We start from the raw sequence: 15,374 nt of genomic DNA, 5'->3' as shown, positions 1-15,374 counted from the left end.
ATGTACTACCTATCCCTTTACAGAAAAAGCTTGCCAACACTTGGTCTGGGGGGACCCACAAGTATAGTGCAGTGGATTAGCATTCAATGAGAAGACCAAGTTTCCATGGGAAAATGTAAGAAGAGACATTTGACCCAGACTTGGAAAGTGAGAGAGATACCTCTGGTGAAGGTGACGTCTGAACTGAGCCCCTGAGGACAAGAATGAGCTAGGCAAAAAAAAAGGAGTGAGGGGTAGCAAGAATAGCAGGAATGGAAGAGGGAAGACAAGGACTCTAGGGCATTCAGAGGTACAGTGGTCCAGTATACCTCGAAGATGGGATTCAGAGGAGTGAGGACAGGAATGAAATCAAGCAAGCAGGCTAAGCAAGCCCTGGGGTCTCTCAAAGGCAATGCAGAGGCAATGGAAACTTTTAAGTGAAGATAACTCCATAAAGTCTTTTTTTGCTCCAGAAATCAATCTGGCAGGCAGAGATGGGGTTCTGCAGCCAGACCAAGTCATGACTTCTGTTTCTGCCATTTAACTAGCTGTGTGTTCCCTCTCTCAACTTCAATAACCTCACTAACAAAAATGGCTGCAATTATCACACTAATCACAAGATTTTTGTGGGGATTAGATGAAATAATGCAAGTAAAGTATTGGTACAGTTTTGGGCACATAATAAATGCTCAATAATGTTGTTATGATACCACCAACATAATTATCATTATTAACAGTATATCTGTGACAATGGAATTAAGGAGATAAAGTCTAAGGATGAAACCCCAGGGAATTCTGCAATGAGTGCACATTCAGTTTCTCATATGTTTTCTTGGTGGTGTCTAAGATTTGAGGAGGAATAGAAAATGCAGTTTTATAACCTACTTTAAAAGCTGTGGGAGGGGATCCCTGGGTGGCTCAGCAGTTGAGCGCCTGCCTTTGGCCCAGGGAGCGATCCTGGAGTCCCGGGATCGAGTCCCCCGGGCTCCCGGCATGGAGCCTGCTTCTCCCTCCTCCTGTGTCTCTGCCTCTCTCTCTCTCTATGTCTATCATAAATAAATAAATAAATATTTAAAAATAAATAAAAGCTGTGGGAAACTGAGTCATGACAACTGCACAGCCATACTTCTAGATTTGTAGCTCACCCATTACTCATACTACAGTTTTGACTCCAAAGATTGTCCACTTGATGAAGTCAATGAGATATGTCTCAATGATTTCATTGCACTGATTTTCTTGACCAAGGTAAAGAAGGCAGGAGAATAGGCACTTAAGAGGTGAATGAAACCCAATTTTTATTTAACAAAATGCTTATAAGAAAGACACTCTCACCGTCACAATAATGAAAGCTGGGGGCACCTGGCTGGTTCACTTGGTAGAGGGTGCAACTCTTGATCTCAGGGTCATGAGTTCAAACCCCACATTGGGCATGGAACCTACTTAATAAAGATGGAGAGAGGGAGAGACAGAGGGAAAGAGACGATCTAAGTGCCCTGTCTACAGATTTGAAAGCTTATTATGTGATATTCTATCACAAATATTTCCCTTTTTGCTATCAGGATTGAATTGAGAATTAAAAAGTACCAAATAAAAAATAAATAAATAAATAAATAAATAAATAAATAAATAAAAATTTTTAAAAGTACTAAATAAAAATATAAATAAATAAATAAATGAATAGTACCAAATAACTCACTAAAATAGTGGTGAGAAGAGTTAACAATGATACTATCTAATTGAAGTTAGTGCTTGAATATATGCTTATTAACAAGAAGAAATCATTTTCCTTTGATTCCTTCCTCAAATCCTCTTACTTGATTTTATAGAAAAATAATGCAATTCTATGTTGTTATTATAAATAAAAATATCAGAAATTTAGATTTTGGAATATTGCATTGTGGCAAGACTGCTAATATTTCTGGAATATGCATCCTTCTGTGTTATTGCTGATGTGGGCTTACTCAGCCAGAGACTGCAGCTCCAGCCTTTATAGCTGGTTGTAGTTCTGTGACTCACTGACCAGAATGGTAATTATGTATGCAACTTCTTAGTCTATCTTTATATTTTCAGCCTGATTCTCTCACCTTCCTGCAGGCTGGAATGAAGATGGTAGGGATGGGATCCCTGGGTGGCGCAGCGGTTTGGCGCCTGCCTTTGGCCCAGGGCGCGATCCTGGAGTCCCGGGATCGAATCCCACGTCGGGCTCCTGGTGCATGGAGCCTGCTTCTCCCTCTGCCTGTGTCTCTGCCTCTCTCTCTCTGTGACTATCATAAATAAATAAAAATTTAAAAAAAAAAAAAAAAAAAGAAGATGGTAGGGGTTAGCCCAAACTAACCATAATGAGGACAGTCCTCTGTGATTGGTGGCAAAAATATGAAAGAAACTCTGGTGCCTGGATATCTTCATGAACCAGAGCCACCTACTCATCTTGAACCCCATGTCTACTTCTGAGCTGTTGTGTGAGAGAAAAATAATTGTTTGTAGTTTGAACCACTGATTTTGGGTGGGAGGAGGGACCTCTTAGACAAATAATCATATTCTTAAAATTAGTATATTTAAAAAAATAAGATACCTGTAAATTTTACTTTTCAGAGTAAATCTACTATAAACCAATGAACAGAACAGTATATAGACTATAGATAAGAATAATTTAACCACAGAGGAGTAAATGGATAGACAGTTTCGTGATTCTATTGTTTTAATGCAACCTCACATTAAAAACATACCCTGATGAGTAAGGGTGGAGTTTTGAAAGGAGCTGATGTTTCTATTGTTCACCAAAATGAATAGTGTTTCACTGGCCAAGAACTAAGGTGACTTTTTGGACTTTGTCCTTCCTGCTAGATCTAAGAGTTGTTTCTAAACTTTGAGACACAGAGAAGCCTACAAAGTTTCTAAACTTTGAGACACAGAAAACCCTATGCTGATTGATCAGGAGTAGGTCTGGAGAGCTCATCCTGACCTCACAAAGGTTCTATGTAGGTGGCAACAGTGAGAGTGGGAGTCTGTTTCCTCTGGAGCACCCTTCAGCCTCCCAGGAGCACTTTTTCCAAACAGGAGCCAAGAACAATTGTTTAAAGGTGCAGAGAGCAGGATTCTTTCTCACTTTAGATCTGAAGAGTGGAGGAGTCAGTCATAAGTGGCCGAGTGTGGTGGCAATACCCAGTCAGAGTAGAAGAATCTAAGGACTGAGTTTAGAAGCGCATGGAATTCATCACCCTGAAAAGACTTTGGAAATATCTGCATCACTCTGAATAGAGACTGAATTTAGAGAACCTGTGGCTTGTCCCATAATAATTTGGGTTATTTTTTAAAGCGTAACTTTATATTGTAATCACAGGCTTCTAAGATGTTTACATGTACATATACGATTATATTGGAGAAGGTCATCCAGAGGACATGACCTCCAGTTGACCCTGCAGCTGGATCTGTGCCATGGGGGGCTCCCCATCCCCACCCCGCTCCTCACATGTATGTTCTCCCCACCATTACCACAATGGGACCAATTTTCAAGGATGTGGCCTTCAGAGAGGCTGCTGTTGAGCTCTCTGGGTAGTATATGTGACTAAACTCCATTAAGATCTCTATATAGGGATGCCTGGGTGGCTCAGTCGTTGAGCGTCTGCCTTGGCCCAGGGTGTGATCCTGGAATCACAGGATTGAGTCCCACATCAGGATCCTTGCATGGAGCCTGCTTCTCTCTCTGTCTATGCCTCTGCCTCTCTCTGTGTCTCTCATGAATAAATAAATAATTTTTTTAAAAGAGATCTCTATATAAACTTTTAAGATTTTGTCAACTAGTGGAGATCTCAGTGGAGATCTACTCATCTAGCAGCCTCTGAAGACAAGCCTTGTGAATAAGTTCCCTTGCTTATTGAAACTGCCACCTTTCAACATGGAGCGGCTGCTCTTTCTTCAGTCTCTCCTTGCCCTCTGTTTTCCATCAGTTTACGAACCAACAACTTAGGTGTTTATTTCACTAACAAGTGATATTGCCTCCTAAGAAAAACACCTTCTTTTTATTTTTTTAAAGATTTTATTTATTTATCCATGAGAGATACAGAGAGGGAGGCAGAGACCTAGGCAGAGGAGAAGCAGGCTCCATGCAGGGAGCCTGATGCGGGACTCGATTCCAGGACCTCAGGATCACAACCTGAGCCCAAAGCAGGCGCTCAACCACTGGGCCACCTAGGCACTCCAACACCTTCTTTTTAGACTTAGATTTTCAAGACTTGTTTATAACTTGAGAGTTTTCTCATCTGGTACAACTGTGGGTTCAATCTTTGTTCTAACTACTAAAAAGAAAATGAAACGGGGCTGGTGAATTGCCTCAGAAATTGGGAAAAGTGGAATTGATTTTAAATGGTTAAAGATATGAATGAATGTCTTTGTTGAAGAACTAATATGATGTCAATATAAATTTATGTTCATTATTTTTAACAGGAATCAAAAAGGAGCATAATAATTACCTATAAATCTTTCTTTGGAACTTACATCTGGTAAGGATTTATAGGCAACCAGTTTGAGCAATAGTACACTTTACTGAGGTGGGGAAAACTATATGGGAGGGGATGAGGGTAGGGAACTGGGTTGGGACAAGTTATATTTGAGATATATATGAGACATCAAATGTTAATATTAGGTATGAATTGGAATATCTCAATCTGAGGTTAGAGGGGAAGTCTGGTCCAAAACTACCAAATGTAGAAATAATCATCTTGAATAAGAAGTTCTGACTATAATATTTAACAAATCTGGTTTAGATTCATGGAATATCTAGTTTTATTTCACATTTAAGTGACTAGATAAACAGATCTGGAGTTCAGGAAAGAATTAAGTAGTAGGCAAAGAATGCAGCCCTGGGTACACCAACATTTAAAAGTGATGTCAAAGAAGAGCCAGCTGAACAGATGTATAAAAGATGTTCTAAGACAATATCATTTCAGTACAACAAAAGCAAAAGCTGTTTTCTGAAGGCAACAAATTAGATTTGCTTTGCCTTTTTACTTTTTTTTTTTTTTTTTTTTTACTTCTTGGCTTTTAAAGTACACTTGTATTTAATTTGTATTACTAATTAATATTAATATTTGGTTAATTAAAAATGGCATTATTTGAACAGTATTTCAAGGTGAAGTAAAATGCATACATCTTAGTTTAGATCGAGTAAAGGTGGGATCCCTGGGTGGTGCAGCGGTTTGGCGCCTGCCTTTGGCCTGGGGCGTGATCCTGAAGACCGAGGATGGAGTCCCACATCGGGCTCCCGGTGCATGAAGTCTGCTTCTCCCTCTGCCTGTGTCTCTGCCTCTCTCTCTCTCTCTCTCTCTCTCTGTGATTAGCATAAATAAATAAATTTTTAAAAAATTAAAAAAAATAGATTGAGTAAAGGTTTAGGCTTCAATTCAGAGTCAAGTACATAGGAAATGAATGAACTTTTACAGGTTGAAATAATTCATTCAATTGTTCATTTTTTAACTGGCTATAATTTTATTTTATTTTAAGATTTTATTTATTTATTCATAGAGACACAGAGAGAGAGAGAGAAGCAGAGACACAGGCAGAGGGAGAAGCAGGCTCCATGCAGGGAGCCTGACGTGGGACTTGATCTCCCGTCTCCAGGATCACACCCCAGGCCGCAGGCGGAGCTAAACCTCTACACCACTGGGGCTGCCCACTGACTATAATTTTCGATATATTATGTAAATATTAGTGATGAAACAAATTTTTTATTTTTTATATTTTATGTCTCTTACTTCAGATCAGAAAATCAATTTTAGTGAATGCTTTCATATAAAATGCCATTGTTCAGAGAATAAAATTTTATTAAATTAATACGTTCTCTAGAATTGAAACATTGAAAGGATAATTTATGAAATAATAAATATTATTTCATGCTGCTAGTATTGAACTTTAGTTGTAGCACCTATATTAATTTTTAACATCTTTATTGACATTTAATTGACATACAGCAAGCTGCACATACTTCAAGGGTTCGGTTTGATGTTTTTGATATATATATTCACCCATGAAATAATCATAGTTAAAATAACAAATCCACCATCCCTAAGTTTCCTTGTGCTCCTTTGTAATTACTTCTTCCTCCCTCTCCCTAAGCTTCCACACCTGAGAAACCACTAATTTTCTTTCTGTCAAAGATTAGTTTGCACTTTCTAGAATTTTATATAAGTAGAATCATATTGTATATACTGTATTTGGGGGAGGGGTTTGGCATTCTTAGATATTTTGAGAGTCATCTATTTTGTGTGTGTGCACTGGTAGTTTACTCTTCTTTCTTATCAAGTAGTTTTCCATTGAATAGATATATCACAATTTGTTTATCATCATCAGCTGATGGACTTTGGATTATCCGGCTTGGGGGTTTAACAAATAAGGCTGATAGAGATCCCTGGGTGGCTCAGCGGTTTAGTGCCTGTCTTCAGCCTGGGTTGTGACCCTGGAGTCCCAGGATCAAGTCCCATGTTAGGCTCCCTGCATGGAGCCTGCTTCTCCCTCTGCCTGTGTCTCTGCCCCTCTATCTCTCTCTCTTTCTCTGTGTCTCTAGTGAATAAATAAATAAAATCTTAAAAAAAAAAAACAAATAAAGCTGATATAACCACTTATGTATACATCTTTGCATGGACATATCCATCTTGTTTCAGACAAATACCTAGGAGTGGAATAGTTGGGTCACATAGTTGATGTTTATTTAATTTTTTAAGATACTGACAGATTCTTTACCGGAGTGGTGTGTCATTTCACATTACCACCAACAATGAGAATTATAGTTGCTCCATATCCTCTCAAGTACTTGATATAGCAAATGTTTTTGATTTTAGAAATTCTCATTATCCTGTAGAAGTATCCAAGGTAGTTTTTGTTGTTTCTTTTTTAAGATTTTATTTTATTCATGAGAGACACAGAGAGAGAGAGGCAGAGACACAGGCAGAGGGAGAAACAGGCTCCATGCAGGGATCCTGACGTGGGACTCCATCCCAGGTCTCCAGGTTCAGGCCCTGGGCTGAAGGCGGTGCTAAACTGCTGAGCCACCTGGGCTGCCCTCTCAAGGTAGTTTTAATTTGTATTTCCCCAATAGCTAAGGTTGTCAAGCATTTTCTTTTCTTTTCTTTTCTTTTAAGCATCTTTTCATATATTTATTTGTCATCTATCTGTACATTGTATTTGATAAAATGTTCAAATATCTTGCTCATCTTTATTGGATTGTTTTATTTTTTATTATCAAGTTTGATTTCTTCACATATTTCTTCACAAGTCCTTTAGCAGATATGCTATTTGCAAATATTTTTGCTCAGACTGTGGCTTGGCTTTTCATTCTTTAATTATATTTTGAAGAGAAATTCTTCATTTTGATGAAATTCAATTTACTAATTTTTCTTTTATAAATCAAGCTTTCGGCATTGTATCTAAGAAATCTTTATCTAGCTCAAGATTGCCAAGACATCTCCTATGTTTTATTCTAGAAGTTTAATAATTTTAGGTTTTTCATTTGTATCGATGATCCATTTAGAGTTAATTTATGAAAATAGATTATTCTGGGCCATGAAACAAATCCCAATAAATTTAAAGGATTTAAAAACAACAACAAAAAAAGGATTTAAGTCATACAAAATTTATTCTCTGACCTTAATTGAATTAAATTAGAAATCAATAACAGTGACCTGGAACAATCCCAGATATTTGAAAACTAAATATTATATTTCTACATACCCATGGGTCAGTAAGAAACCAAAAAAGAAATGAAAAATTATCTTCAGCTAAATGAAAATGTGGCATGTTGAACTTTGTGGGATGTAGCAAAATGCTACATATAGCACTAAAATGCTATATTAGAAAAGAAGAAAAGTCATCACATTAGTGACACCAGTTTTTACATCATAAGGTACTAGATAAAAAGAACAAATGAGACCCAAAGTAAACTGTAAAAAGGAAATAATAAAGATCAGAATAGAGAAACCAGTCAGATAAAAAACAAACAAAAAAAAAAAAACAAAAAAAAAAAAACAGGAAAAAAATAGATAAAATCAGTGAAAAATCAAAAGACAGTTCTTTGAGACAGTAAAACTGATAATCTTCTAGCCAGATAGATCATGGAGGAGAGAGAAATGGAGACACAGAGGGAGAGGGAGAGAGCAAGAGAACACAAATTACCATATCAGGACCAAAAGGTAAATCACTACAAATTCTACCAATATTAAAAAATGAGAGAACATTGGGCAGCCCGGGTGGCTCAGCCGTTTAGCGCCACCTTCAGCCCAGGGCATGATCCTGGAGACCCGGGATAGAGTCCCGCACCGGGCTCCCTGCATGAAGCCTGCTTCTCACTGCCTGTGTCTCTGCCTCTCTCTTTCTCTGTGTCTCTCATGAATAAATAAAACCTTAAAAAAAAAAAGGAGAGAGAATATTGTGAATGACTTATGCCAATGAATTTTACAACTTAAAAAGCAAAGTTCACTGAAGAGGAAATGGATAACCTGAATAGTCCTACATCTAGTAAATTGAAATTGTATATTCAGATATATTCTAAGCTCAAATATCCTCATTAGTAATTCTACCAAAAATTTAAGGAAGAAAAAACCCAATTCTATAAAAGTTATTTAAAAACATTGAAGAGTAGGGAATAATTCCCAAATAATTCTACTAGCATTACCTGATGCCAAAATCAGATAAAGTCATTAAAAGGTAAAAATATACAAATCAATATATTTTTTAAAGATTTTATTTATTCATTCATGAGAGACACAAAGAGAGAGAGAGAGGCAGAGACACAGGCAGAGGGAAAAGCAGGCTCCATGAAGGGAGCCCGATGTGGGAACTGATCCCGGGACTCCAGGATCATGCCCTGGGCTGAAGGCAGGTAGGCACCAAACTGCTGAGCCACCCAGGAATCCCTATACAAATCAATATTGCTTGTAAGTATAGGTACAAAGATTAACAAAATTTAAGCAAATCAAATGAAAAAATGTGTAAAAAGAATAATATATTTTGACTGAGTGGGGTTTATTCCAGGAATGCCAGACTGGTTTAGCATTCAAAAATCAATGCACCTCACCAAATAAAGAGATTAAAAAGAAAAAATCATATGATTACCTAAGTAAACTCAGAAAAAGGCCTGTGACAAAATCCAACATTCATAGTGATTAAAATTCTCAGTGAACTAGGAATAAAAAAGAATTCCTTCACCGTGATAATAGAGATAATGGACATTTTTAAAAAATTCTGCAGCTAACATCATATTTAATGTTGAAAAATTGAATTAATTTCTCCAAAGATGAGAAAGATGAGATGAGCCTGTACTCAACATTGTACTAGAGGTTCCAGTCAGTGCAGTAAGGCAAGGTGTAAAAAAGTCATCTTGTTTGGAAGAAAGAAATAAAAACTCCTTATGGCACACAACATAATAGTTTATGTAAAATATTCAATGGATTCCATTTAAAAAACTACTAGAACTAATAATATATTAGCCAGTTGAAGAATACATGATCAATATTTGAAAATCAACAGTATTTCCTTTTTTTTTTCTTAAGATTTTTATTTACTTATTCGTGAGAGACCCAGAGAGAGAGGCAGAGACACAATCAGAGGAGGAAGCAGGCTCCATGCAAGGAGCCCAATATGGGACTCGATCCTGGGACTCCAGGATCATGCCCTGCGCCGAAGGCAGGTGCTCAACTGCTGAGCCACTCAGGTCCCAAAAATCAACAGTATTTCTATGTAACAGCAACAAACAATTAGAAATTGAAATTGTAATAAATTTTAATAAAGCAATGCCATTTATATTAGATTCAAAATATGAAATATTAGGGATAAGTCTGACAAAAGATGTGCAAATCCTATACCCAGAAAAGCTCAAAACATTGCTGAGAGAAACAGTAGAAGATTCAAAATTTCTTAATAATTTAAATAAATGAGATATGCTATATTGATAAATTGGAAGGTTTAGTATTTTCACTTCTTTCCAAATTGATTTATAAAATCCATGCAACTCCAGTCAAAATACCAGCAAGTTTTTTTTTTTACACAATGACTAGCTATTCAAAAATAAACATGGAAATATAAAAAAAATCTAATTAGTCAAAACAGTTTTGAAAAAGAGCAAAGCTGAGTCTTTTTTTTTTTTTAAAGATTTTATTTATTTATTCATGATAGACACAGACAGAAAGAGAGAGGCAGAGATACAGGCAGAGGGAGAAGCAGGTTCCATGCTGGAAGCCTGACGCAGGACTCCATCCTGGGACTCCAGGATCACGCCCTGGGCCAAAGGCAGGCGCCAAACCACTGAGCCACCTAGGGATCCCCCAAAGCTGTGAGTCTTATACTACCTGACTTTGAGACTTATTGCAAAGCTACAATAATCAGATCAGTATGGTATTAGCATCAAAAGAAACAAAAACATTAAGGAAACAGATTGGGGATTTTAGAAATAAATTTAAAAATATATAGTCAATTGATTTTTAACACATGTACAAAACAGGACTGACCTTTCTTATCTTTTCAACAAATGGTGCTGGAACAATTTGATATCCACACGCAAAAAAAAAAAAAAAAAAAAAAGAACTCCAGTTCCTAACTCTTTTTTTATGATAGTCACACAGAGAGAGAGAGAGGCAGAGAGTGAAGCAGGCTCCATGCAGAGAGCCTGACGTGGGATTCGATCTCGGGTCTCCAGGATCGCACCCTGGGCCAAAGGCAGGCGCTAAACCGCTGTGCCACCCAGGGATCCCTCCAGTTCCTACCTCTTACCTCATATCATGTAAAAGAATTAATCCAAGATACAACATATACCTAAATGAAAAACTCAAAACTTTTAAATCAAGATCATAAGCCTGATGGTGAATGTTTCTGTCTGTTTGTGCTCTTAAAGGAAATGTCTTTAGCATATATGTTTAGGATGATATTTTAGGTAAAGGTGATAAGCATGGCAAATACACCTGTTTTGGCTTATTTTTTCTTTACTACAGAGGTTGGAAAACTAAACTACATTTTCCAGAATTCCATGCATTAAAACTTTTTAATCATTCTTTGACATTTTCTGGTATTTTCCAAGTTTTCCACAATAAACACAGAATTAACTTCCTCAAGTACACATTGCCAGTAAGGGATCAAGCCAAGTAAATATACACAAGCAAATCTGTCAAAATACTGTTCTATCAAGTGTTTGCTGATCACTAGATTACTGTGTTAGAATTGCATTATTTTTTTAATTTTTATTTATTTTTTTAATTGCATTATATAATACTTAAATTTTATTTGTATTATCTATTTCATCTGAAAGATTTAATAAGGGCAGCCTCGCACACATGTCGGTCTTTGTCTTTTGGTGATCTTAGGTATTTGTTCTTTGGCTTTGTTACTTTTAGCCCTGTTCACTTATAAAAAAAAAAATACAATACTACATGTGGCTATTAATGTGATCCTTTTTGTTTCTGCTTTTTACAAAGCAAGCTACTCATTTGTTGAGGGGGCAATTTCAATATGTCAGGAGTTGATTTTGCCCCTTCCTGCTCTTCCACTTTGGATATGCCTCTACAAGATGTTCACATGCTATACAAAAGATGCCCCTCTGCTTAACCCAGACTGCACAAAATAATCAAATGTCAGATTTGGAAGAAACATTAGAGATCATTCCAGTCCAATACTTTCATTCCCCAGATGTTTAACCTGAGGTTCAGATAGTCAAGCTAACAGTCACATGGATTTTGAAAAGCTGAAACTAGAACCCAGATCTTTTGACCTGCAGTCCAGTGCCTTTTCCATGATTACAAACTCTCCACATATTCTATACTTTCATTATAAAGCCTATTTTAAGAGTTAAGCAAACTGAATTATAACTACATTTCAAGAGGACACTTTGAAGCAAACTTTTTAAAAAACGAATCAACTCCTAAAATATATGTACACTAAGATATATGTGTGCATGCAGACACATGCCCCCCGTCCCCACCTCCACACACAAATCAGAGAGAGGAAGGAGGGGAGGAGGAGGGACGAGAGGAAAGTCTTCCATTTATGGCTCACTTTAACCCAACGCCATACACAGTCCTTGATTTCTTGGAATTTGGCTCTCAGCTTCTGTCTTTCTAGGCGCTATGCCTTCTTCCCGTGGCTTACATTGACAGTTTCCAAGCCATCCAAAAGAAGGTGTAAATCTACTTTTGTAGCATGATGCTTTAACTATAAAAGCCAATTCTTCCACTTCCAAATTTCAGCTTTAAGATGTCATCTTTACATAAAGCAGGCACGAAGTGTCTCTAAGTGCGGAACAGAAGGTAGAAAATCAAGATCTCCTCGGGATAGTCTTGCTTCTACTCTCAGATAGATGGGACAGCCTCCTCCCTTTTATTTCTGAGGCTAGGATATTTCTGTCCTGTTTAAAAGTGCAGTGGTCGGGGATCCCTGGGTGGCTCAGCGGTTTGGTGCCTGCCTTTGGCTCAGGGCGCGATCCTGGGGTCCCGGGGTCGGGTTCCCGGCATGGAGCCTGCTTCTCCCTCCTCCTGTGTCTCTGCCTCTCTCTGTGTCTATCATAAATAAATACATAAATATTTTTAAAAAGTACAGTGGTCCCCTCTTATGTACGTTTAGCTTTCCGCGGTTTCAGTTACCCATAGTCAACCACAGTTCCAAAGCATATGATCCTCCTCTGACATACGGTCAGAAAGTCACTAGCAGCCTAATACAGTGTCTGCATCGTTCACCTCACTGCATCTCATCACACAGGCATTTTATCATCTCGCATCATAGGAAGAAGGGTGAGTGCAGTTCAATAAGATATTATGAAAGAGAAATCACGTTCACACAACTTTTATTACAGTGTATTGTTACAGGTGTTCTATTTTATTATGAGTTATTGTTGTTAATCTCTAGCTGTGCTCAATTTATAGATTAAAATTTATCATAGGTAGGTATGTATAGGAAAAAAACATAGTTTATATAGGGTTCAATACTCTGCAGTTTCAGGCATCCACTGGGGGTCTTGGAACATGTCCTCCGTGGATAAGGGAGGACTACTGTATTACCATTACCATTTGCTCTCCCATCCCTACCATAGTTTCAAAATGTGTTACCTTACTAAACTGACCACACAGCTTCAATGAGACAGAATCTTCTAAATAGAAAAATAAACGGAGAAAAATCTGATTTGTCAGAGATCCCATCACTATGTCATAAAACTTTTGTTTCATTAAATCTTGGTTATTCTCATTCTCAACATTAGGGACTCTTACTTCTATAATCCTATATTCTTTCCACAAATGCTGGCTAATTTCTCAGGTGGTTTTCAGATCTCTTTTATTCTTTTCTAATTCTTAGCTATCTTGACTCCATTACTTATTTCTTGCTTCCCTCTATAAGCCCTTTAAAGAAAACTGCCACCCTGCTTTTGTGCATAAGGTGCTTACAAGGCACTGAAAAACATAACCATCATGGGATCCCTGGGTGGCGCAGCGGTTTAGCGCCTGCCTTTGGCCCAGGGCGCGATCCTGGAGACCCAAGATCGAATCCCACGTCAGGCTCCCGGTGCATGGAGCCTGCTTCTCCCTCTGCCTGTGTCTCTGCCTCTCTCTCTCTCTCTCTCTCTCTGTGACTATCATAAATAAAAAAAACAAAAAACAAAACATAACCATCATTGTAAACCTATGGAAAACCTCATGTCAGTAAATCACCTGAATAGCAAATAAGTGATGCTTCTGCTGCCATTACATGTTTACTTCTGCTCTCAAAATGAATGTAATAGGGAAACCTGGGTGGCTCAGGGTTAAGCATCTACCTTCAGCTCAGGTGTGATCCTGGAGTCCCAGGATGGAGTCTGACATTAAGTTCCCTGCATGGAGCCTGCCTCTCCCTCTGCCTAGGTCTCTGCCTCTCTCTGTGTGTCTCTCATGAATAAATAAATAGAATCTTTTAAAAATAAGAAAGAAAAAAAATAAAAAATAAAAATAAAATAAGAAAGAAAAAGAAAGAAAGAAAGAAGAAAGAAAGAAAGAAAGAAAGAAAGAGAAAGAAAGAAAGAAAGAAAGAAAGAAAGAAAGAAAGAAAGAAAGAAAAAGAAAGAAAGAAAAGAAAGAAAAGAGTGATAGACCCTGGCATCTATACTGGTAAATAAATGTGAGACCTGTCATTTCTGTAACTGGGCTAATAATGTCTTCTTGTGTACATTCTGCATCTCCTCAGTAAATTACAGAAATATTTCCATCCACATTTGTTTTATTAAAAACAAGACAACAGGATTCCTGGGTGGCTCAGCGGTTTGGCGCCTGCCTGTGGCCCAGGGCACGATCCTGGGGTCCCGGGATCAAGTCCCATGTCGGGCTCCCAGCATGGAGCCTGCTTCTCCCTCCTCCTGTGTCTCTGCCTCTCTCTTTCTCTCTCTATATCTATCATGAATAAATAAATAAATCTTAAAACAAAACAAAACAAAAACAAGACAACAGGCTCAAAATGGAATCACTCATGCTAACCTCCATGTTACCAAACAGACATAATTTAGTTTTAGGGTTCCCCAAAACAGAATATTCAACCAACCAGCCAGAAGTTGTCTGATTAGCATTAGTTGGGTAATCTGGCTGATAGATCCTTACCATCTCCTAGAGGAAAATAAACTTGCACTAACCAATCCACTTTTGGCTTAGCATAACTTCCTTGTTTCTGCTCTTTTCTGCCTATAAAAGTCTTTCATTTTGTTCAGCTCTTTGGAGCTCTTTTCTACCTGCTAGATTGGATGCTGCCTAACTCATGAATTGCTGAATAAAGGCAGTAAGATCTTTAATATCTACTCTGTTGAATTTTGTTTTTTAAAATCTAAATGAGTTATTTCTAGCTCTGTGTTTAGGCAATTTTTAAATTTACATAATCTCTAGGCATCGTATTAGGAGTATTGTGCCAGCATTCTGCCTTCAAGACCAAAAAAGCAAAGTACAACGAGGATATGAGAACAACATCCTTGCTGGTATCACTTATTATCAATTTCCTTTGACAAAATTCTTCCTATTAGATTATTTTTTAGTGGTAGATTGGAAATGTCTTAATGAAGTTCTAAAGTTCAGATTATTGAGTTAAGAAACAATGTTAGATGTAGGTGAACCATTTAACTGAAGATGCTGTATAAAACTAAGTATGTTTCATTTTTTTCAAATTGGCTTCATAAAACACCCTTTCAAGTTTTTATTTTTTCACAGAAACCTTCAAGGGCTCACTGATTTGGGGGACTTGAGCCCAATGATAAAGCAAGTCTCTGGCAGGCTTATCTGAACCTCTGATATCACTTGAATGCAGGGGATGGCAAATACAGCTATGACGTTGCTGCTTAAGAATTATAATCCTTTTTTAAGTGAGCTGTGAATTAATAGCTATGTTAATATGAAAGACTAGAAATTCAGCTCCACTTG

The sequence above is a fragment of the Canis lupus genome, chromosome 32 (genome assembly GCF_011100685.1).
Source record: "Canis lupus familiaris isolate Mischka breed German Shepherd chromosome 32, alternate assembly UU_Cfam_GSD_1.0, whole genome shotgun sequence".
NCBI lineage: Eukaryota > Metazoa > Chordata > Mammalia > Carnivora > Canidae > Canis > Canis lupus.
Note: the sequence above shows the minus strand (reverse complement) of the source record.